Consider the following 25,045-nt stretch of genomic DNA (forward strand, 5'->3'; position numbering starts at 1 on the left):
CTGCCAGCCTACAGTTACCACCCAGTTAATCCATTCAAATGAATTAATGCACTGATTAGATTAAAGCTCTCAGAACCCAGTTGTTTCACCTGTAAATTTTCTTGCCTTTTCTCACACATGAGCTTTCAGGAGAATACCTCATATCTAAACCATAACAGAGAAAGATAGTTAATATTTTAGACTTTGCAGGTCATGTGATCTCTATCACAACTGTTCCACACTGCTGTTGTTAGGTGAAAACAACCACAGGAAATACGGAAATAAATGTGTCAGTGTTCAAAACAAAAACAAACCCCCAAAACTTCGGCCCTTGAATCAAATTCATTCTACTTCTGTTTTTATTAGAGGTATAATGGATTTAATTCAAGGGCTATAGTTTGCTGACCCCTTTATTAATGAGATAGGGGTCACCATAAACACAGAGGTATACTGTTTATATTTTAACAAACCATTTAAAAAGATTGTTGAAGTCAAGGACAAATTTGCAATTTATTGATCCTTCATATGATGACAAGTAGTTGTCAGTAGTATGCCACCTTGCAGATAAAACAACAACAACAACAACAACAACACAGATTAAATAGCTCATTTCTTTAAAGTGAAAGTAACAATGGTGAGAAACAAACTGCTTTTTCAAAGAAACCCAGAGGGCATTCTAAAAAAAAAAAAAAAGGCTCTGGGAGAATGTGTCCATTATTACAGTGCTTAGTTGTGGAAATTATATATGTTTGTTACCATTATACTTAATAATTGTAAAAAAAGAATTTTCTAATATATTTAATAATCTCCCAAAGAATATTAGTGGGTTTTGATTTCATTGGTTAAAAAATATAAGTATACATTCCCTTCTAATTTGTAGTGATAATTTTTTATTTGTTAAAAAATGTAAATATACGTTCCCTTCTAATTTGTACTGATAACATTTTTAGCAACAAAAATCATGGAAATGCTGGGCACGGTGGCTCACGCCTGTAATCCCAGCAGTTAGGGAGGCTGAGGCAGGAGGATCACGAGTTCAAAGCCAGCCTCAGCAAAAGCAAGGCCCTAAGCAACTCAGTGAGATCTTGTCTCTAAATAAAATACAAAATAGGGCTGGAGATGTGGCTCAGTGTTTCCCTGAGTTCAATCTTCAGTATGTACCCCCCCCCCCACAAAGATGGAAATTTATTAGCCAAACTTCAACCAAAAATTCTAAACCGAGGACAGAGTTTTTAAAAAGGGGTATTATGATTTAGCAAAGCAGCCAAGTGAGCAACTTCTTCCACTGGGTTCCTTTTGAAGCCTCTGGGTGAGGTTCTTTTTCTAGTCAACCATTAAGTGTTGCTGTGAACTAAATTTAGACGGCAGACCTTCAAATTGCTGTGTCACTAATCTTTAAACCAAGATTCTAAAAAGAATGATTAAACATATTTAAACATATTGTTCAAAGGCTTTTTTGTTGTTCAAGAAATTAACAGAACAAGGATAATTTAAAGGTTTTATTTATTTCTTACTTTCTTGCTATGTAAATGTTTCCGTGTGTGAATTTTAACATGTAAAATAGCACATGTATATTATATAAATAGATATGTGTAGATTGGAGTATGTATACTGAAACTAAAAAAAAAAAATCATGGTGATATATTATCCCAAAACTCTGGAGAGCATCATTTAGGGTAGAGAGGCAATATGCACAGCAGAACATCAGTGGGTTCAGGAGCCACACAGATCAGCTGTGATTAATAATGGTAACTGCCACTTGATGTTGCTCCTAAAACCTAAGAGATGTCACGTGAGATGTGTTGCAAAAATTCTCTCATTTTATCCTGTCCAAAATCATATGTGGGAAGGATGGCACCGCTGTGTTTCCATTTTCTCCCCACCTGGCACATTTCCCCAGATGCTTTGGGGCAGAGTAGATCTTCTGCTTGTCGGAATCCCTCTACCACTCTAAAATTGCTACTTGAAAACTGGGCTTTCGTCTCCCAGGCTCCAAAAAAGTATTAAGGCGATTTCTGTGTCATTCATTGAACAAAAAAGAAAATAATCCATAAAATCACCTCTTCGTATATACTGTAGTCATCAACTTTCAATTCAGCAGGGATGTTAGCAGGTAAGGATGGAAATGTCAGGTTCAGAAGAACCTCAAACTACAGTTAAAACAAATATTACAGTCAACCCTCCATGATTTGGAGAGGATTAACTGTAATTGTAGGGTGGACTAGAGTTGGAAGGGTTCATTTTTCAGTGAGGCTGGAGTGGGTGAGGCCAGAATAAGATCATACATCCAGGGAAGCTCAGAGACAGTGAGTGGTTCCTTCTCATCCTGTCCCTTGTTGGAGCAGAGCATGGTGATCTGAGCTCCTTCCTTTTTTACTGCAGGCTGGGAGGGAAGGCTGCCTTTCTCAGACCCCAGCTGCACTTTTACTGCCACGGATGCACCCTAAATAGTAGAACGTAACCCTGAACATGGCTACTTTCCAGGGGAGAAAACCAAGGCTCAGAAAGATCTGTTTGCTGACAGAAAGTTAGTGTTAGAATGTGATTGGAGATTTAGCTGATTTAGCTGATTCCAAAGTGTCTGTGTCTTGCAAGGTTTGCTACCACTTCACTTGTGGGGTTTGATCCTCAGCTACTGTGCCAGAGATATTTTTGGATGGAGGTTCTTCCTTCTTTTAAAAAAAAAATTATATCAGCAGATGCCAATTCTGCTTATTCCAAATGACACCCCTTTGCTTCTTCTTTTCTGCAACTTTGCTGAAAGTCATATAGATGTTGAAAATTATTTATTCCAATGTTCTCATTTTTTTTTCAATGAATAAAACTAATATCCAGAAAGATAAAGTAATTTATACTAACGTTCCATGGTAATTAGTGATAGTTATAAATACCTCACATATTGAGTAAATAGGTCCCAAAATATAAATGTGTGTGATTCAGCTTGAGATTTCAATGTCCATAATTGAAAGCAAGAGTTATGATTTTCTTTGGGAAAAAAATGACTGAAGCAAAATTTTGGTTTTCCACCAAAGTTGTTGAAACTTAAATCCTGTCGGGGGCAGTAGTTATAGTGTGCTAAATCCTGGATTTATTTGTTCTCACCTTTGCTTTGACTTGAAAAGATGAGCCATGTGATTCCCAAGAGTTTGGAAGCTTTTCTGATGCTTTCAATAAAGCAGCACAGAAAGTGTCTATTTTAGGATGTTTCTGGTTGTGAGGCAGTGAGTAACAATCACTGAACTAATTCCCATATCTGTGTGAGACTGAATTTCTAAAAGCTCTGATTAGTTCTTTTTTTTTTAGCTTGCACCTGAACCTCTAGTTACTACCAGGCCTTCAATCTGCTCTTTCTTCTTATAAGTAATGACTAAATTTACTAAATATCAGCTAAAAGCAACATTTTTTTTGCTTTAATTCATTCAAACAATAAAACATATTAAGTATTGAGTGTCAACTGTGTGCCAGGCCCTATGCTTAGCCTTATCCTTGAGAGAGTCATGGTCTAGTAGAGCACGTGGCCATTAAGATATATGACATTTGGGGCTGGGGCTGAGCTCAGCCTAGCATGTGTGAGGCCCTGGGTTAGATCCTCAGCACCATATAAAAATAAATAAATAAATAAATATGGCATTTCACATGATAAATAATGGCTGTTGTCATAGAAATGTGGGGTTACTGGGAATTTCTACTTATCCAGGAGAGTGGGGAACACTCTGGAACAAGTGACATTTTATCTGGGTATTCGTCAGGTGGGGAGGATAGGAAAGTTATTCCAGAGGAAAGAGAAACACAAAGAGTTAAAGAGGAATGGATCCCTAGTGGGTGTTAAATTCTTGGTGGCTGGTAATGTAAATGTGAATGACTGGCATTTCAACCTATTTGGTTTATGAAGACTGATTTCAAGCTTTTAAAAATCTATTTTTAAAGGTAATTTTTAGAGCTAAATTGTAATTATTGTTTGGCTCTGTGGCTTTAATTTATTAGGCATTTATCATGCGCTGTTAACGGTATTAGGTGCTTTAAATATTTAATCCTCATGACAATTCTATGACAAAGCTACCAAGGAGTAAATTGAACCCAAGAGTTTAATGTTTGGTCAAGTTCATGAAGCTAGTAAGAGGCCAAGCAAGATTTTTGCTCTTCAAACATACTTAACACGCACTAAATTCATTTTTAAAAACTGAAATTATAGTCTCCAGTATAAAGAATAAAACAGATCTTTAAGAATGATTTATTAAAAGAAATTTAAAGTATTACATAGGAGAATTTGAAAGCAGCTAATCTAGCTCAAGGCCTTGAGGTGTAACTCGAGAAGTCTCCTAGAGAGGTCAGGTGTCATGCCCATGATAGCAGCTGATAGTTGACTGCCCTCTGCTTCTTCAGACATTGCTCTGGCCCCTTAACACTGGATGTCAATTATGCACCTGGAGATGTAAAAGTGAATAGTAAATAGTACTGGAGGAAGAGCTCAATAACTTGTCCAGGTTCGCTGAGCTTATAAGGAGTGCAGCGCTCTTGAGTCCATGTTCTTTATTTTGTTCTTTAGAGAAGCAGAGGTGGGAGTAAGACGGGTAGTCTCACTGTAATCCTGCCATGATTTTCTCAAGACCTTGTAAAGAAATTCCTTAAACATTTTTGGCGTCTCAGTGTTCCCTTCTGTTGTCATATTTGCCAAACACGTCAACATTTATAAAGTATATTAGTAAGTTTGGCTTTGGTGACTCTGCAGAACAGCCTTGAGAGGAATAGGCAGGGTGGGTTTTTCTTTTTCCTTTAACTTTAGTAAGTTATTAACTTGAAGTTGACACAATATAAGGTATTACCTTTAACTTCTCACTTAAAAGAATATTAAGCCATTATTTTTTAACTTATAAAATGAGGAAAATACAATAAAGGCGAAAAACAAACTATTTTCCCTGCGAATAACTATATATCAGGAATTATTTGATTTTCATAGCTCATATTCCATTTTTCCCTCTGATATTACCCCACTTATGAGTAACAGTTCTTTTCTATGTTCCTCCTTGAATTCTACAAAAAGCCTAAATTATATGTTCTTCAATGAAAGTGAATAGAAATCTATCTTTGCTGGTTTACCAGGTAACATCAAAATAACTGATTAAGAATTAATAGTCTTGGCTATCTACTATTTAGTATTCATTTTTATTTTTGCATTTTGATTTTACTCTTTAATTTTCTTCACTTTTCTGTATCTTTGTATTCTTGATGCCTAACCAATAATATCTGTTTTTATTTTTTTTTTAAATTTTTTATTCTAATTTGTTATACATGACAGCAGAATGCACTACAATTCATATTACACATATAGAGAATGATTTTTCATATCTCTGGTTGTGCACAAAGTACATTCACACCATTTGTATCTTCATACATGTACTTAGGGTAATGATGTCCATCTCATTCCACCGTCTTTCCTACCCCCATGCCCCCTCTCTTCCCTCCCACTCCTTGCCTCTATGTAGAGTGGCAGATAGGTTTTGTTGGGCTTATTTTGTTGAGCTTTATGAAGCTCTTTGCAGATATGGGATGAAAATCCATTAAAATGTTAGTAATCACTGTCCCCCAGATACCTGTAACATAGAGGCAAAATCGTGACTGCAAATGAAAGGTATAATGTGACATGTTCCCTGGGAAGTACAGGGCAGGATAATTGGAGGTTTAGCAGAGAAGTAAATCATGTTCCACTGGCTTTCTGTGAGAGAGGCTAGGAACTAGCTTATAAATATGTGAAAGATATGGGCGGTGGTAATAGTGAGGAGGTGTTCCTGGAGAAGCATGACTAGAGACCTGGTGTCTGAGCTTCCGTTTCATTCTCGGCTTCTGACAGCTTGTCATTCATCATTATATTTGAAGGCTCAGCTTGTCCAGGCCAGTCTGAACAAGAGAGAGGAAGCTTGGTTTTTCTCTTTCAGATCTGAAGGTGTCCATGATCTTCCTGGGATCGTATGATACCCCTGAAGCCATGACTCCTTCGCTTTGGGTTTTGCTTCCCTGCTTATCTGACTGCCCCATATCTGGAGACTGCCTGCTCCCCAGTCTGATACCTGTGACCTTGCTGTTCCAAGAATACACACATGGATGCCATTTCCTGTCATCCCTACTGAACCCCACCCATTGTGCGCTCTCTTGACCCTGTTGCCGTTAACTGCTCTGGTAGCTCTGAGATGCAGCCCACCTTCCAGTCCTGTTCTCTCAAAATGCCTCAAGACCTAGCCAAAGTTAAAATTGTTGAAATCAGTTTGGTTGCACCTGATTGACAGGGAAGGACATCAACACTCACAGGATAAAATCTCCATCAGGAGAGAAAGAGATGGATTTGGGGGCTGATTGTGGTAAGTAATGATGCTCTGAGTCTATGTGACAGATATTTTTCATTTGCCCTTTGACCACCCTGACTTCAGCCCCAGGAGGTTTATCTGTCTGAAAAAAATATAAGACCTCAGCAGGCTTTCTTGCTTCTCACTTCTCCTTGATTTTGGCAAATGAAAAGCTCCAGCAGGAAATAAGAGGAAGGACATGGGAAGGAGGTCTGGACATTTATTTCTCTTGCTCATTTCCTGCAGTGTTACCTAGGACTGAATATGTTGCTAGACTGAAGGGCATAGTTCCTTTTAAGATAGTATTATCTGTTCAACTGTCTCTGTAAGTTTTTCGTAGCTGTCCTTTCTCTCATGGTTGTAGGCATAAAGGTAGTAACATTCCACTTAGTAGGCTCAAGTTACTTGACTATCCCTTATGGGTCCTTTTTTATGCATTCCTTATAAAATATTCTTTATTAATATCTCAAATTATTCTAATCTGAAAGCACCATCTCTTTCCTATTGTGATCCTTTTTGATACATCTCTTTGACAGTGGACTCTAGAATCTGTCCTAACCCAGCCATCTTTGTGCCAGGCTTATGGCCTGGAAAAGTGTTTGAAGGACTGGTTTGAGGGAATTGTAACATTGGAAGCCCAAGTTTTGCCATGGGACAACCTTGTCCAAGTATGATGCAGAGAGAGGAATTATCCTCCCTTGCCTTTGAGGAACAGGGTTTTCTGGGTAAGAATTTCCACCAGCCACACTGGCAGCAATGGGAAGCAAATTTTGGCCCCAGCCATGTGGTTTCAGATGTACCTGCCCATGATGGTATATACCATCCTCTACCTATAATCTGTTGTTGCATGTGGAATGTTCCTAAAGCAGGGTGGCTTAAACAATAGCAATTTTATTACCTTTCATTGTGCTGTAGGATTGTTCTGAGCTCAGCAAGAAGGTTCTTGTCTGTGATCTATCATGCAATTGCAATCAGATGGTAGTGGAGCTGGGGTCTTCTGAAATAGGAATAAGTTAGATTATTTCTACTTCAAGTGGCTTCTTCATTCTTATTCCAGAAAGTTGGTGCTGGCTATTAAATAGAAGCAGAACTGAAGCTATTAACCAGGGGCTTGATTTTCTTCCATAGGGAATAATTCTGTATCTTGGACTTCATAGAGTAGTTGGAATTCTAACATGAAGTCTAGATTCCCCCCAAATTCATTTTCTAAGGGGACCCAATGAAAGTTGCATCATTTATTCTAACTGTGCAAGTCATACAGTAACACTTTGGCCACATTCATTTGTCTAAAGTTAGTCTGGGTGTGCCTAAATTTAAGGAGAGGGAGTGAATATCTAGAACCAAGGATTGTTGGGAGACCATGTTTGGAGACTAACAACCATCCTGAGCTTAGGGTGATTATTTTGGCATCAGTAGAGGCAGCAACAAGGATTGGAGGCATCTCTTTGGAATATAGAGGTTTCTAGTGTAGATAAGACAATAGTCTTGAGAACAAACAAGTGATTCTTCCTTTCATCCACATTTCTGCAGGTTGAAGTCCTTTTGGAAAATCAGAAAAGAGACTGACCTGGGAGACATGTAAATCTGGGATCTTAAGTGTTACACTTTGGAACACATGGCAGGCAATTAAGGAGGCAAAAGTATCCCAGTTTCATATAAATGAATAAAACAAGGTTCACAATGTTTCAGTTAGTAGTAGATTCAAACCTAGGCCTGACTTCTACCAAAACCTTTTATCTCTAAGCCAGGGGCACATTACTCAACATGTCTACAGTTCAGAGAAGACTAATAAATATGTCAAACTAAACACAACTGGCAAGAAGCATTTTATATTGCAACTAAGCAGCACCTATTTAAAAAACTACCTTTGAACATGCATGGGGTTAAAACAAAACCCAGACTGAAGGCGGTATTGTAGATGGTGTGAATGGTGCCTGTGGATGGTACAGATGGGGTTCTGCCTTTTCTTCTTATCAGTGGGGCTAGAATTTGCAAAGACTGGGGTTTTCACTACTTTCTTTTATTTAATTTTTAAAATTTTATTTATTCTAATTAGTTATATATGACAGCAGAATGAAATTCAATTCATATTACACAAATGAGCATAATTTTTCATGTTTCTGGTTGAACACAAAGTAGAGTCATACCATTCGTGTTTTCATACACGTACTTAGGATAATGATGTCTGTCTCATTCTGCCATCTTTCCTACCCCCATATCCCACCTTCCCCTCCTTCCCCTTTGCCCTATCTAAAATTCGTCTATTCCTCCCATGCTCCCCACCATTCCATCATCAATCAGCATCCTTATATCAGATGGTTGGATCTAGGTTGGATCCACAGTTTAGCTATTGTGAATTGTGCTTCAATAAACATTGATGTGGCTGTTTCACCACTTTCTTATGGAATGGAACCCAAAGAGATAAGCACTGTGCTCCAACCCCTTCCCACACCCTCTCTAAAGGCTTCCAATTGACAGCCTCTGTACTGGATTCTACTGTCACCTCTGCCAGTATATTGTTTCATTTAATCTTCACATTGCCCTATAAAGCAAATATTATTATATCCATTTCACTGATAAGAAACTGATTACAGAGAGAGTATGCAGTTTATGCAAGCACCTGCTTTGCCTACCTGAAAAAGGTGATTGTTAGACATAACAAAAAAATGAATATTAAAATGCGTGTCAAATATACATGGCACTTGTAAAGAGCTAAATGCAAAGCACGCTATTGTGTAATTTTAATTTGTTTAACAAAAATATATCAAAAGGTTTCTATAGGTTATGCACTCTCTCCATGCAGTAATAGGCAATGAATGAACCAGATGACAAATCCTTTCCTGTACAGAGCTGACATTCTATTGAAGTATCCAGACAATAAACTAAATAAATATGTAAATTATATAATATTTAGAAAGTGATAAATGCTGAAGAGAGACAGGAAAAGGGAGATTGGGAGCTATGGAGGGCAGGCGCATTTATTAATAAAGTGGTCAGGGAGGGCTTCTGCACAGGAGAGGTCTCCATCCTTCCATGAAAAGTGCAGCCCACCAGACAAATCTGGCAGAGGTCTGTCTTTCCAAGGCCACCAACTAGGAACATATTCTCCCATTTGTAAAGGATTTTCAAATAATAAAGAAGATATGACAGAGACCATATGTAGCCTGCAAAATTTAAAATATTTACTATATGACCTTTTTTTCAGGGAAAGTTTGCAGACTTGGCCCACCATGTATACCATTGCTTTGACAACCAGCTCTACACAGGTGTAATCTGATAGCATCTGGCCTCAGATGTACTAAACATCCCTTGCTTTCTTCCCCCTGCCTGCCTCCATGGAAGTCCACTTGACACTCACTCATGTGCAGCATAGAGATGTGAATTCCTTAACAGCCTAGAGGGCAACCCTTGACAGTGAAGAGTGGGAGTGATGGATGAAAGCCTCCCTTCCTCCCTCTATGCCCTTGCAGATAATTCTGGGTTGCTGTCTATATGCCTCTTCAAAAGGTCCTGGTAGGTTTAAACTCTGTTTCTTTCCCTGTAGTTCTTTGCTGTTGCTGAGAGCTCTTGTTGCAGGCTCTGCTTTGGAGAGGGAGCCCAGGCTGAGACAGGAGTGACTCCAGGAAGCTGACTCTCAGGCTGGATTCCAGAACTGGTTCACTTGCCAATCATCCTTAGCTGGTAGTAGGTAAGATAGTGGTAATCCTGGCATTCTGGGGCCTCACAATTGCTGAAACTTTCACTAGTAGTAGATTAGTGGTAGATTAGGAGGAGGTACATGCAGAAGGTAAAGCATTGGATTATTAGCTTAGCTGAGACTCTGAATGGCATGGGGGTAATAGGACTGTTTTTTCTTATTATAAGGATTGTCGAGTTGGATTTGCCTTTTTAAAGAAATTCTGAAAAAAGCAAATGATAGACTTTGGTCAGCTAACAATCAAGTCGAAATATGTTATGAAAGTCAAAGGGACTCCATGGCAGCTTTAGGGAGAACCTCAACTCCTGTAGCCTCAGATCAGACTGTAATGAAAATCAGACCCAGGATTCAAGAGTGGCAGAGCTACAGAAAAGACAGAATGTAAAGCTAGCTTCCCCGTGTTCACGCATAGTGAACATAGTGAACTCCTCACGGATAGGAGTTCTGATAGGAAGGGAGTAAGAAGCAACACCTTGGAGGGAACATATGGGGTACTGGACTAAGAATCTTGCATTTCCAGCTTCCTATCAACACTGAAGGTAACAGAAGCAGCCTCTTGACCCTTTTTAGAAGAAAGCAATCTCCCTTTGATTGGAGCCTGGCAAAATTTTTTCCATAGACAAGTCCCGTGCATGATGATACCTGTACTTCTTAAGATCTGCTCTTCCTGGTGGTCATTGTCCTTAGCCCTCAAACTAGGGACAAGCTGCACCCAAACCCAAATGGAAAAATAATGCTTTCTTCATGAGGAAATAATGTGCTTACAAAAGAACTGCAGGAGCTGGTTAACTAGAGCCAGCGTGACCTCTATGGAAAGGGTCTTGGGGAATATTGCATCAGGAAGAAGTAGAATATAAGGGTAGCTGGAGAATTTGTTGATGTGGGAGCACTATCTCATGACTTGGTGATTAATATCCTACCAGGGACAACTGGAGCTGACTTCATTACCCTGCTGGAGTGGCTTCTAAATGAAGACAGCACATAATAAATGATGTGGGGAAGCTCAAACTTCCTTGGCAAAGAACTAAGAAAAGTGCCAGAAGTTCTAAGAAGGTGGGTGTGTTAGAAGGGAGTTATTATGTGGGACTACCAGCAGACTGTGTTCTCCCTCAGGGCCCAGAGATACCTGTATCACCTAAGGCATTGCAAGTGGATCATTGGCACTGTCAAAAGGCTGAGTGATGAGGGTCCTCTATGGCCTGAGGTTACAGGCAGATGCTGCCACAGATAGGGATCCCTGTAATCAGTTGGTCTGATGGGACTCCTTGAAGTTAGAGGCACTTAAGCCTTAGAGGCAAAGATAGATAAACAATGCCTATGATATTGTTTCACTTCCATAATGAGAAAAGAGAAAAATCAAGAGCTGTTGAGCAAGATCAACTACAATTGTCAAAAGGAAAATTATCTCTAAACCCATTTTCCAGGTTTAAGCCAGAACTTATTTAATAAGGAGAAATCCTACCATGCCATTTTAATCACATTTGATAAATATTCTACCTATGTATCCCCAAAAGGACCAAGTGACCATTTATGAGTTGAAAATATCCAGACCTTTTGTGATGCTGGGGATTGAACCTAGGGCTTCACATGTGCTAGGCAAGTGCTCTGCCACTGAGTTACACTCCCAACCTGTAAACCTTTGGAGAACATTTTGATAGGTGGGGGTTGGGGCTGACTCTGCTACCAGGAGGTGGGATTTTCCTACAAGAACAACTTGTAGAGGGTCTGAGTATAGAGGCCTGAAAGAGGTGAAACATTCAGGCTGATATGTAGGGGAGAGCATTCTAGGCTGAGGACCTGTACATTGCAGAGGGCTGAGGTGAGAATGTCTGGTGTGTTTTAGCCGCAATCAGGAGGCAGACATGGCTGGAGCAGAGCAGGCCTGTTCCTGAGAAGTAGGAGGTGAAGTCAGAGTAGTGAGGGAAGGGGAGATAAAAGGAGTCTTCGGGGTTATGGTAAGAAATTTGTTTTGTCTTGTGTGCAAAATGAGAAGCCAGAGCTGAAAAGTAACTGGACTGACCAATCTTTATAAAAGATCACTCTTATATTAAAAATAGGCTCATGGAAGACGATTACTTTGGCCTTTATGATAGCAGTAAACTGAACCAACTGAATTTTGCTAATGGATGAGATATGAATTGTTAGAGGAAGAGAGTCTGAACATATTTTGTGGCCTAAGCAACTGGAAAGATTTAAGTTGCTATTATTTGGGCTAGGAAATACTAGGAGAGGATCAGGTTTAGAGAATCAATAAGCGTAAAGTCACTATTTTATCATATATTCATTCTTTCAATTCATCAAATATTAAATGAGTAACTACCAGGCATTGTGTTTGGCTCTGGGAATTATATAGTGATTAAGAACTTGGTCCTCCTAGGCATACATAGTTTAGTAAATACATGTTTTACAGTTAAGTATGATAAATGCTATTGTGATTAGAGGAAGGAACCCTGAGATCAAAATGAAGAAGAGCAAGAGGAGAAGAAAATAAAAAGTTCCATGATTTTAGCTGCTATAGTGCACCTGCCTGTCTATTAGCTCCTTTGTTTCATTTAGTTTCAGTGAGTCTTCTCTAGACTTCTGTGAGGTATTATAAGAGTAGTGACTCTGTCTTAATGTTGTAGGAAGCATGGCTTGGTTTTGTAATATGAAGACAATATCTAGGCTTATGCCAAAAACCTAGTACATATCCCTGTGACACAGGTAAGATAAAGACTTGAAAGTCCTTTTTTTTTTCCCCTCTCCTTAAATTCAAACCTTAGAATGTCACTACGCTCTGATCAGCTACTTGGCAGGAAATCAAAGGAATGAGTGCAAGGTGGCTTTGCCTCTTTCTGTATGGAGGAAGGATCCTCTTGCCCCAGCAAATGAGGGGCAGGTGGAATCATCAGTCTACTTGAGCTTGGAACCCAGAGTCCCCACCATGAACAAGAAGACTCAGTCACTGTGTGCAATTCAGATTAGCATTTAGTCTTTCTTGGGAAAAGGAGGAAGGGAAGTGGGCAGAACAGCAGAAAATTTCCTCTTCTCCCGAAGGTAGGATTAGCTCCCTTTTATAGATGAGAGATTCCACAATTCATCCCCGCTCAGCTCAGCAGCGGATCCTAATCCAGGTCTGACTTTTCCTGCTCTGCGGAATTAATGCCAGTGTCCTTTGAAAAGAGAACCTGTGATCAAATGGAGAGAAAAAGTATGCGGCAGCTTAGAGGCTGTTTTTAGAGGGCACAGGCATTCCCAGGGGAGCAGATAGTGCCAGGACAAATGAAATATATGGGTCATGTGGCTCAGATGTTGGGCTTGCCAGATTTCAGCTCTTTCTGAGAAGCATTTCAGACAAGAAAACAAACTTAGATGGGTGAAGGGTTACCCAGACTTCTGATCCCTCTAAAATGTCTTCATGTGATTCTTCCTCAGTTTCAATGCACCATCTTTTTAAAACACTAGTTTTATAAAACTACTAAAGTAATTTTATTTTGTTATAAAAGTGAGGCCATCTATAACATCTTAAAACAAAATTTTGTTCAGAAGAATATAAAAATTACTCATGGTACCATGATTTAAAGATATCACAGTGATTTTATTGGTATATTGCCTTCCAGATTAAAAAAAATATGTCTATGTTTGCAAATGTGACATGTTGTTCCATTTCTCCTTTGTCTAGTACATTCCAAGTTTCAGGTAATAGAGGATGGTCTTGGGCAATGCTAATCCAGAAAGAGACCCACAATGTGAACACTTTTTTCATTTTGTCTTCCTCACCTGTAGAGTCCCTGTTGAGTGTCTTGCACGTCTAGAATGAGACTTTGAGCCTGTTGAAAAGTTGGAGAACAATTGAATAGAGAATCGATACCAACTCTGGAATCTCCAAGACTACGGAGTCTGTTTGGTTTGAAATATGGGATTTGGAACCCACAGTAAAGTTTTGCCCATTCTTCTGGTCTTTGTGTATGTTCTCAATGCACTAAAGCAGGACTCAGCAAGCCTTTCCTGTAAAGAGTCATATAGTCAATATATCAGGCTTTGAACGAACCATAACAACCACTCCACCTGTCAACGTTGCACAAGGCAAACACAGGGAATGCACAAATGAATAGGCATGGCTACATTCCAGTAAAGCAAATTTTATTTTTATGAAAGAGATGGGAAGCAGGAATAGGCTGAAGAGCCATAGTTTGCTAATGGAATTTACCTGATAATGGAAGAATATTTGGGAAGAAGTTGTAGTATATTTTCCCCCCTTGCTGAAGGCAGAATACCCCTCCCTCGAAACATGCACACATACATGTACACTCACACACACATGCACAATTACACATCTGAAGTGACACCATAGATTTAGTTTTTAAAACAATGGTAAAATATGCATGCCAAAATTTGTCATTTTAACCATTTTAAGTGTACAGTTCAATAGTGTTGAGTATGTTCATGTTGTGTAATTATCACCACCATCCATCTCTAGAACTTGATTCATCTTAAAAACCTGAAGTTCTAGGTTCACAAAACAATAACTACCCCAGCGCCTAGCAACCACCATTCTCCTCTCTGTCTGTGAACTTGACTACCATAGATACCTCATATAAATGAAATCATATAAGTGGAATCATACAATATTTGCCCTTGCTTTTACCTTTATTTTTATTTATTTATTTTTATGTGGTGCTGAGGATTGAACTCAGTGTCTCACAAGTGTAAGAGGCAAGCACTCTACCACTGAGCTCCAACCTCCAACCCAATATTTGCCCCTTTTGATAGGCTTATTTCAATTAGCATAATGTCTTAAAGGTTCATTTATTTATAGCATGTGTCATACCATAGATTCAATTTTATAATTTCTTAGAACATAGCAATATTTCATCTGTATCTATGTCTTTAAAAAACTTCTGGCAAATACAATTTTTAAAGCCTGCATAATATTCCATTGATTTTGACTGACTGAAGAGGGATTCATTAGAAACCAAAACAACCTCTAATTGGGAGGAGAGCCTGTTGCTCTCTAATGACAAAAGATTAGACTAGGGACCAATACACTAGCAAAAACTACCCAGTTATGAATGAGCTGGGCCCTGGCTGCCCAAGAAATATGCTCTCTGTAAGGGTGGTCCCCAAAGAGGCAATAAAATCCACTTGGGAAAGACTAATTGCAGAGCAAGCAAAATAAGAGAAGGTTACATTGTGACCTACAGAGCCAGGGGAGCTCTCAGTGAACTTCACAATAAGTAATCTGGCTTTGTTGTGTGCATTCTCTCTCTCTCTCTCTCTCTCTCTCTCTCTCTCTCTCTTTCTTTAACCCTGATGAACTTGACAGGCAGAACGAACACATCCATCAGATAGATGATTCATATTTATAAACATTCTCCTTTGCTGGACATTTAGGTTATTCCCAATGTTTTGCTATTAGAAGCAATGCTCCAATAAGCATCTTTGTACATAGTATTTCTCTACATAGGTCAGCTTAAATTTATTTTATCTTCACCAGTAAATTTATCATGGCTATGAAATTTTTTATCCTTTGGCGCCTAAGAAGCTTGAGGATCTAAGATGACTTAGCTGCTAAAAACGTTAATTAACTGGTCTTAAGGAGAACTGGTAAGGGCTGACAAGAAACAAAATCTCTGGTCCTTCTTTTCAGAGTAATCCCTTCTTAGGGATCAAGCTTGGAGACGGATGGCAGAAAATCAGGCAAGACAATAGGGCAAAAATAACCAGAATGAAGGGCCCTGGGCATAAATCCAGGCTCGTGAACTGACCCAGTTCATTGTGGACAGCATTGAGGGTGAGAGAGTAGAATAGAGCCTCTTGATGAGTGGTTACACAAACTGTAGGGCTTTCTCCTCATTTAATGGATCCATAGTCTCTTGGACCTGCAAGAACCTAGAAAAACACAGTACCTACACAGTAGTATCCCTGAGAGCCTGGATGTAGTAGATGTATTTACCCATATTCAGATCTCCCTTACTTCCTGATAATATGGAAAGCTATGATTCCTAAACCGTAGGCAGGGCTATATGACTAGTTCTGGCTAACAGAACACAAACAGGAATGCCATTGAGCTACTTATGGGATGAATGGCTAACAGCCTAAACCTGACCCTTCCACTTTTCCCCTTGTCTCTGTATCCCTGAGGATTACATGTTAATGACATTATAAGCTGAAACCTCCTCCAGCCTGGGTTGTTGAGTGACTACACAGAGCACTGCTTTCCACTAAACTGTTGGATGTGTATTTTGTGATGAGAACTAAATATTTCTTATTTTAAGTTGCTGAAGATCTTTTTTTTTTCCCCCACATTGTTGACTTTCCTGTCCCAACTGAACTGATACACTTGACCCTATGCAAGATCAAGTGGCAGAGCAGGAATTTAACTCCAAATCTCTCTAACTCCAGAGTCTGCATTATTATTTCTTTTTTAAAAATATGTTTCCCTTAATTGTTGATAGACCTTTATTTTATTTATTTATACGTGGTGCTGAGAATCAAACCCAGTGCCTCACACATGCAAGGCAAGTGCACTACCACTGAGCCACAGTCCCAGCCCTGCATTATTATTTCTAAATCATTCAGGTGTCTGGTGATAGGGGTCTTGGGAGCTGATTGGTTTTGAGGTGAGGAGACCAGCAGGGTTTTGTAAGGTTTCTGGAAAAAAATGTCTTTCTCTGGATCAGAGCTGCCAGGTTGGGCACGTGCTTTCATTCCTCATTGTTAGGTGGCTGAGAAAGGCAAAGAAGAATAATGAGATGCAGCTGAAAGTTGGTAATATCCCTGTTACCACTGAAAATCAAGTCATTTCCTCTCCAGGATGATAATGCAGATTTATTTAATTTGTTCTCGCAGGTCCATCTTGCTTCTACTGGTGGTAAGCAGGCAGGCCAGACATCAAGAAGTCATAATCATCATGATGGGAAGTTATTAACTGAGGCAGAGTCAGATGACAGCTGAGAATTAACATTCTGTTGGATGGAGTTACTTTGTGTCTTGTGTCATGCCCCCCAAGTCTCGGCCTTGAATGGGCCTTGAGTAATAGGTGCTCTCGAAACTCCTGGGGACTGTCTAAGATCCACTGTGGTCCATCAGGCCAACTCTTAATTGAGCTGAATTCTTGCAGGAACATTGTGAAGACTGAAGAGGACAAGAAAAGACTCTGGGTTTGCATTTCTGTTTTAGTCTCTTCCTCTATAACTTCCTGCTGAGAGCCATAGCCAAGTAGGAATAACGCCTGGCATTTTTGGTTGAAAGGTGACCCCAGCAAGCCATTAAGATGATAATGATTATGTTAAGATCTGCATTCATTTGGAGATTAGACCCCTGCTGTCTGCCTAGGCCTGCTACTTTGGAGCTCTCCGCGGGAATCCAGGAGAGTTCCCATTAGTTGGGGAAGTGCGGTAGGAGGGAATTCTGGAGGAGGGATTTCCTGTTGGAGGAGTGTATACCGGGAGATGCGTGGTTTGGCATTTTTTTCCCCCTGGGAGCGTGTGTGGAGTGTGCTGGTGGAGTTCAGAAATAAAGTTTGTTCCTGCTTCAGTGGCTCGTGATTTGTGCCCAGCCAGACTGCGGCAACTTCCCTCTAGCTGCATGCATCATGAAGCTTTGCACACTTGTGCCCTTTCACCACTCCTGGGATTATTAGTCCTCACACGATGCTCTATAAGCCCTCTTAGTACAAAGTTGTGGTAAGAGATTTAATCAACAGAGGAAGTATAGCTTCAGCCTTAAACACAGCCTGGCTCAAAATCTCATGAAATCCCACTCCTTTGGAGGCATTAGAACAGTGGAGAGGTTGTCAGTGGTGTGCTGGTAAATGTTTAACAACAGGCTCTTCAGGGCAGGGAGGAGATTTTGTAAGATTTTCTGTGGTGGAAATGAGTTAAAATGTGACACCACTGAACATGGTCTTGAGAAGAGATGTGCAGTAGCACATCATGATACAGTATTGCCACCACACACATAAAATAGAGATGAACAACTTCATAAGCATAGATGGTAGTCATATATAGTAAAATAAATAAGTGGTGATTTCTTAGTGCTTGTCATTGATTTTAATATGATTTAATTAATTTATTTTTAATAATGTCAACGTTTAACAACCAGTTTGCAATAGTTCTGTTCATTTACCTATTGTTTCTCATGAGTAGGAACATGGCAACTCTAGCACACTACTGCTCCTGAGCCTTTCTCAGTGTGTGCCTGTTTCTTGACAAGGTCCAGCTTATGCCATGACTACCTGGGCATCAAATGTAAAGACAGCTCCCCACTGAGACCTCCCCATGGCTACTTTTTTTTGGCTTTCTGTCACATGGCTTCTCCATCTTCTATGACAAGTAGGGTTTTGTAAGCTTCCTGGACAAATGTACTTCTCTGGATCAGAGCTACGAGGTTAGGCACGTGCTTTCATTCCTCGGTGAGAATCTAGGTCCCATATCTCCATATTCTCCATCCTTCATGTGCATGCATGCTCACTTTACTGTGAGCTGCCTCCGTGCTCCAGGCTGTCGAATTTTAACTGTGAGCTGGCTAACTCCTCTCGCCAGATCTTTATGCGCTGACATTATTCTTCCATTCAGTCTTGGAACAACCCTTCTAGATGAGTCTTGCTATTTCAGAGGAGGAAACTGTGGTTCAGAGAGGGGAAGTGACTTGCCTGCATCCCAGAAGTCACCTCTTCAGGGACATGCTGCCTTTGATATGCAAAGCGCAGGCAAACACCTCTACCCCTCAGCTGGCTGCTGTTAGTTTATTCAATTTAGGGAGGATCTGGAGCTCTTTTCTGCAAGGACTCCATCACAGGATCTCAGCAGAGGAACATTCAATGGAAGAGCAGAGATGGAGTTGAGGCCAGCTATGAGCCCCTAAGCATCTCTGACCCCATCTCTTTCCTGTAGAAGGTGGAAATAGAATTGAAGTCAAGTCTCCTCCCTGTAATCCCATCTCATTCTCTTGCTACTATCTATGCCTGCTGGAGCCTGGTTCCTATCTCCTGAAGGTGAAATCCATTAGGAGGCAAGCTTGGCCCAGTGTAGGGGCTGAAAACAGTCATGTGCAGAGCAGCCCAGGCATATTACAACTGAAAAGCAGATGTGTCCCTGGAAAATTCCTTGAAAGGAAGCCAGGTTTAGTTATGTAGCAAATGCTGAGAGACAGGAGGAGAGATGAGAAAAAGGTAAGCATTGTAGGATCATGGAGATCGATCTCCCAGAAGATCTGGAATTAAGTATAAGTCCTTGGGCACCCATTAAACCTCTGAGCTGTTTTCTCCTCTGAAGAATCGGGGAGACAGGGAATCATAATGATAGCAGCTATCCATGTGTTAGGTCCTCACTCAGCATGTACTCAACATTATCTATGAGGTAATTCTTATAAAAGACTGAGCCCAGTGCCAGAAACATGGTCAATATGTAATAAATGCCAGTTGCTACTATTTTTTTAATCCTCCCAACAATCCTATAATTAATAAAAACAACAGAAGCAGTAAGAGTTGCTAGCATTTACTGAACACTCTCTGTGTAGCCAGCCATTTTTCTAAGTGCTTCTAAGTAAATTAACATATTTAATTTCCCTACCTATTTCATGAGGTTGGTTCTATTTTTAACCTCATTTGATGAGTGAGAAAATTGAAGGACCATTAAATTAAAATACTTTGTCCAAGGACACACAGCTAGAAAGTGACATAGATGCTCTTAATCTTCCCATTTTACCAAGAAAATAACTGAGGCACAGAAAGGCTAAGCAGTGTGCCCAGGGTCCGAGTGGGCAGAGCTGGTTCTCTTGGCTTACAAGACAGACGAAGTGACATAATGGATGGGAAACAGCTTTGTGAGCTATTGTCCCTGTACTTTAGCTGGGGAGGGGTGGTGAATAAGCTTTGCATGCTCTATTTTTTTTTTTTTTAGTCTAGATGCACCAGCTGGCCTGAGACCCAGAGGCCTTTAGGAAGTCCTGCCTGGACCTAGCTTGTCATCTGGGTGGGTGTTAGAAGTCAGCTTTGTGTGTAGGTCCTGAGTTTACCATGCCCTTGGGACAGCCCAGGAGCCATGGCTTGTCTGACTTCAGAGCTGTTGCCAGCTGGGAGGCTTCAGGAGGGAGCCAGCTGGCAGCTGGCCACCGTCATGTGCAGCTGGGTTACTAGCGGTCACCATCCAGCCTTCCTCCAGCCGCATTACCATCTCCAGGGCTGAGCCTCAGCTAGCCCCCAGGACAGCAGGCAGCCAGGCAGCCAGGCAGGGGCAAAGGGACCCAAGGCTCCTGGTGGAGTGGAGATAACAAGGCATGAGGGATCATTTATTCCCCCTCTTCCTTAGTGCTTCTGACATACACCACTCCCACAGGGAGTTTTAGGTGTATATTCCAGGAATTCCTGGGAACGTGCTCTCTTCCCAGGAATCCACTTGCCAGGATGGAGTAGGGGAGAACTGTTGGGTCTTTTTGGAGGGTCCTAGGACCCTTGGTGCACCTAGGGGAGGTCACTGTCACATGCCTGTAAAACCATCTTGCCTCCACACTGGGAGCTTTTCTGATGTGGGCAGCTCAGGATCTCTCCTAAGGTAGCACTAGGCAGGGTCAGGAAAGGTGTCAGGATTGTCACCTTTCCTGAGGGAAGGCCCTGCTCAGTTGTTGGACTGGAAATTGGGTGTTGTGTTTTGGTTTAGGGGGAAACAGAACAGGTGGTTATCCCAGTCTGAGAAGGAATCAAGAGTCCTGCTGGTGTGGCAGGAAGGACCTGGGCTTCTTACCCAGATGGACATGACTCCTTGCTCTCTCACAGACTGGCTGAATCAGATGTTGCTCATCTTGTGGGGAACTGTCCTCTGAGCCTCTCTGTCCATAAAGGGAGAGCAGAGTTTCTCACCATGGGAAAGGGGGTGGGGTGGGAGTGTGTGTGGGGGGGTCAAAGCTGGGCTTCAGCTTGGCTTCTGTCAGTAGCGACCAAACCCTTTTTCTTCCCAATTAGTCTTAAGGCAAATATCTGTACAAGAGCCACCTTCTTATGAAGACTGCATAGCCAAGTATGACATGAAATTACTCCCATTAAAATTTCTTTGACCCTAAACATGTTATGAAATATTAACCTTGACATTATTGTGATTACTACATTCCATTTTGGGGCCTATTTTCACTACAAAGGGACCCTGAGTCAATTCAAATGGACTGAAACACCCCTACATACCATGTCTGTGACCCCTGCATCTTCCCTGAGAGAAGCTGGGGGCAGGTGGAGAATCTCAGTTCATTCAACCACAAATATTATTTCCCTTCACTCCTCTCACAGGATTTTACGTGCTGAGAGTCATTTCCATGGGCATTATGGGAAATCCTCAAAACACATGTCTGAAGTATTCTCCCCTGTCACTAAGTTGTAGGTAGAGAATCCGAGAGAGAATGATGGAACTGTCTGGGGTCACACAGCCATTAAGCGGCTCAGAGTTCCTCTCAGTACCTTCTGTGTCTTTTTCTCTGCTCAGCTGCCTCTCTGTCTGGCTGGAGCCCCAGCTGTTCCAGTCTCCCATCTCTGTGGGGAGGCCACAAACCACCAGCCATCAGCCAGGAGAGGAAGCGCTCAACAGACGCCCAGCTGCAGCTGGCACAGAGTGGGGAGGAGGATGGGGGAGTCCCTCCTGCAGCTGACAAGGATGTGGGAGGAGCACATGCCCTGCAGGGTGGGGAGTCCATCGAGTCAACGATGGGCAACACAGGAGGATTAGTGGGAACCCACCTACCCGTTCTACCAGACCTGCCTGTCTGTGGTTCTTCCTATGTTCCACCTCCTAGCAGAGGGCCACACCAGCCACCAGCTGCCCAGCTGGAACCTTCTGCAGTCTTTAACCTGGAATCCTCACCACAATCCCTGTCTCCTCTCATCTCAATGTCACCCCCACCTCTTGCCCTGTCTACCTCCAGCATAGCTCCTGCACAGCTCCCTGGTCAGTGCCCTCCTCTCCATTTCCAAGGCCAGCACTCTGGACTTGTGATTCCTTTTTCAGGTCCCTGGGCACTCTGCTTCCAGGCTGTCCTCCCTCTTCCAATATATCCATCTCTAAGGGAATCTTTGCAGGCATATTTTTAGAAAGGGAAAAAAAATAAGTGCAATTCTATTTGTAATACTTTTCAAAATCTTTTGATGGCTCCACAATGCTTTCTGGATGCAATTAAAACTCTGTAGCTGATGCATTACATTTTTCTCGGGCTGGCCCCTGCTTGCTCTCTGGTTTCACCTTTCCATATGCATGTTTTGCTCTATCAGATGCTAAATTGATCAAGATCCATGGTTGCACCATCTCCTTTCTTGCCTTGCTAACTCCTGTTTCCTCTTCAGATGTTACCTTCTTTGCAAAGCCTTGCTCTGGACACCTCCTCAGGGATCCTCTGTATAACTGATCAAGGATCCCCTACAGTATAACTGATATTGTATTTGCCTGTCCCCATATACGAATAAATGGAAAAGTTGATCATGCAGCTGGTACCACTAGTTTGTTCCTTTCATAGAAATGCCTTGGGATTCTGTCTGGGTGGAATGTGAGCCCACAGAGCATTAATCAAGGCAGTAAAATATGCCGGGCAAAATACTCTGTCCAGATAAGAAGAAGAGGAAGAGAGAGAGGGGCAGAGGGAAGTGAGAGAAGTCCTGAATATGTAACAAAGGACCCTGTAGGGTGAAGGGCAGTGAAGAATCCCCTGGGGAGGATTGGGCAAAAATCCATTTAAATAGACAAGGCCACATGTTTAACATCAAGTTTGTTTGTTCCTTCTTAATGGAGGCAAACAACTTCAACCTTCTCTCCCCCAAATTTCTCAATATTCAGTGAAGTCTGAAATATTTACAAATCATTGGTTTAGTGGATTTATTTACTTGAGCCCATAAGGGGGTTAGTTTTTGAAGAAGTCTTATTGGATACCTGGGTCAACTTGGAGACGACAGGTATGCGGAAATAAGATGTAGATCTAGGAGTGACTCTAGGAGTGTTGTAAGCCCCCAGAGGGGTATAGAAGGGAGGTCTTTGAACTGCCACAGAACAATTAAGTGGGGAGTTTGAGATCATCATAACTGGAGGAGCATCAATACCCACTGATGCCTAACTAACGAGAAATTGAGGCAAACCTTGAAGGCTGCTCTGGATGCAATAAGATACATTTTGCTGTCTTAATAATTTAGCTGCTAGAGCAGCAGTCTGCAGGAGCGGGAGGGGAACTGGACACTTCTCCCTGAAGCTCATGGTTCACATGCTCCCAAACATAATTCAAGTATCTGTTCAAAATCCCCACCTGTGCCAGGCTTTCATCAGCTGAACTATTACAATCCTCGACCCTCTTCTTTGGTTCCTGCTAGTCCTGGGAATTCTATTCCTGGATTTTAATGCATGTAAAGTTATGTTGAGTTCAATGAAGTTAGAGGAAGTTTCAATCTTGAATGCCAACTCTTTGTTCATTCACTGATTCAATAAATATTGACCAAGGGCCTTCTATGTACCATGCTGCTACATATGCACTTGGGATGTATCCTTGAACAAATCAGGCAGACATAACTGCTCCCAATGATCCTGTATTTGTAGAGTGTAGCTAATGAAGATCCTGAGCATTAGGTAGAATTTATGCAACTACAACTTTAATTCTAATCATTCTAACTCCACCCGCCTTTGGGGATACTCTCTCTCTCTAAACTCAAAACACTCTACAGGGCTTCTTAGGTAAGTTGCTTCCAGGTAATGGGTGCATATCCACCTTCTAACAGAGTGAAGTCAACACACTAGTTTCCCTGAAAGGTTAAGGTCATGGATTTTGTATTTGCATAAAAGGAGTTAGTGTGAAAAGTTGAATTTTAAAACCTTCATCTTAAAACCAGAATAGTCTATGAAGGGAAGTTAGATCAAATCCAAGTTTCTATCTGTTTTGCTATAACTCCTTCAGATTCATGCTCCTAAGATACTCATGGTCTGGAGAAGGAACAGCTGTGGAATCAAAAGCCAGAAGCACATATCAAGATGGGTCTTACAGGAGACTTATATGCAAAGTGCTAATGATGCACAGAGGAAGAAATGACAAACCTTCTCTGGAGGAATTTGGTAACAGCTGCCCAGAGGAGATGTCACTCAGTCTGGTCATCAATGAGAAAAGGATTTCTCCAGAGACAGAGCAGGTAGTCTAGGAAAAAGAATAAAAGAAAAGCCAGGTAAGCCCAAAATATCATAATGGATTCTGGATTCTTGATTAGGATGTTTGCCCTCAACACCAGATGTATAATAAAGAATGTGGTTGGAGATGAAACTGGAAAGGTGGCAGGGTCATGTAATGGAGGGATTTGCACACTATTCTGTTATCAAACCCCTGAGTAGGGAAGTGACATGATCAGACTTGTGTTTCACAGCCATCATTCTTGAATGATATCAGAACACAAACTACAGTGAGAAGACAAGGTAGGTTACCATTTTAGCAGTCCAGGTGAGAAATGATAAGGGCCTAAACCAGGGCAAGGACCTAAACCAGGGCATAGAGGATGGAGGGAATCAGGCAGCAGAGAAGCTTGAAGAATAGAATTGGCAGGACTTCACATAGCAGGCGAGAGAAGACCAGGTAGCATTGAGGGTTCTTGCTTTGAGTAACTAGGCAAACAGTGGGGCTCTCAAATTGTACTTCCTTCTTTTTCACTCTTTCCTGACATCAAGATGATGATTAAATTAATTTGATTTTTTAAAAGTCTAGACATCCTTAATATACACACTTAACCCAGTTTGGAGAATTCTCTTTTGGTCCCATGCAACCGAAGAGAAAGACCTGAAACTTGTCTTTCCATCTTTCCTTGCAGCTGGGACCCAGACATAGAGCTCTATTATCAAGAGACCATTAATCAGACACTAGAATTTTTTTAAGGTTAGCGGCACCAAGAAAGGGTGTCCTAAAATCCACTCTGGTAATGGTGCTTGGAGGGGTATTTTTCTTAGTGGTATCAGAGGCAGAGGTATTAGAGATGACCCCCATGAGGTTAGCTTGTGTCTTTGCCCAGCCATGGAATAATGATGTCACCCTACGTAGCTCCATGGTGTGACTG

General features: G+C 41.2%; 1 long non-coding RNA gene across 4 annotated transcripts in view; it reads left to right on the top strand.

Annotated features, from left to right (window-relative positions):
• Positions 1 to 13,952, top strand: part of LOC308642280 — a 37,412-nt gene extending 23,460 nt beyond the window's left edge. For all 4 annotated transcript variants that reach the window (XR_014020515.1, XR_014020516.1, XR_014020517.1 and 1 more), the window contains 3 exons: positions 9,862 to 10,005; positions 10,938 to 11,067; positions 13,780 to 13,952. This is a non-coding gene — a long non-coding RNA (uncharacterized lncRNA). The remainder of the gene's footprint in view (positions 1 to 9,861; positions 10,006 to 10,937; positions 11,068 to 13,779) is intronic.
• The last annotated feature ends 11,093 nt before the right edge of the window (positions 13,953 to 25,045 follow it).

The sequence above is a fragment of the Spermophilus citellus genome (assembly GCF_964194105.1).
Source record: "Spermophilus citellus genome assembly, chromosome: 2".
In the NCBI taxonomy this organism is placed as follows: Eukaryota; Metazoa; Chordata; class Mammalia; order Rodentia; family Sciuridae; genus Spermophilus; species Spermophilus citellus.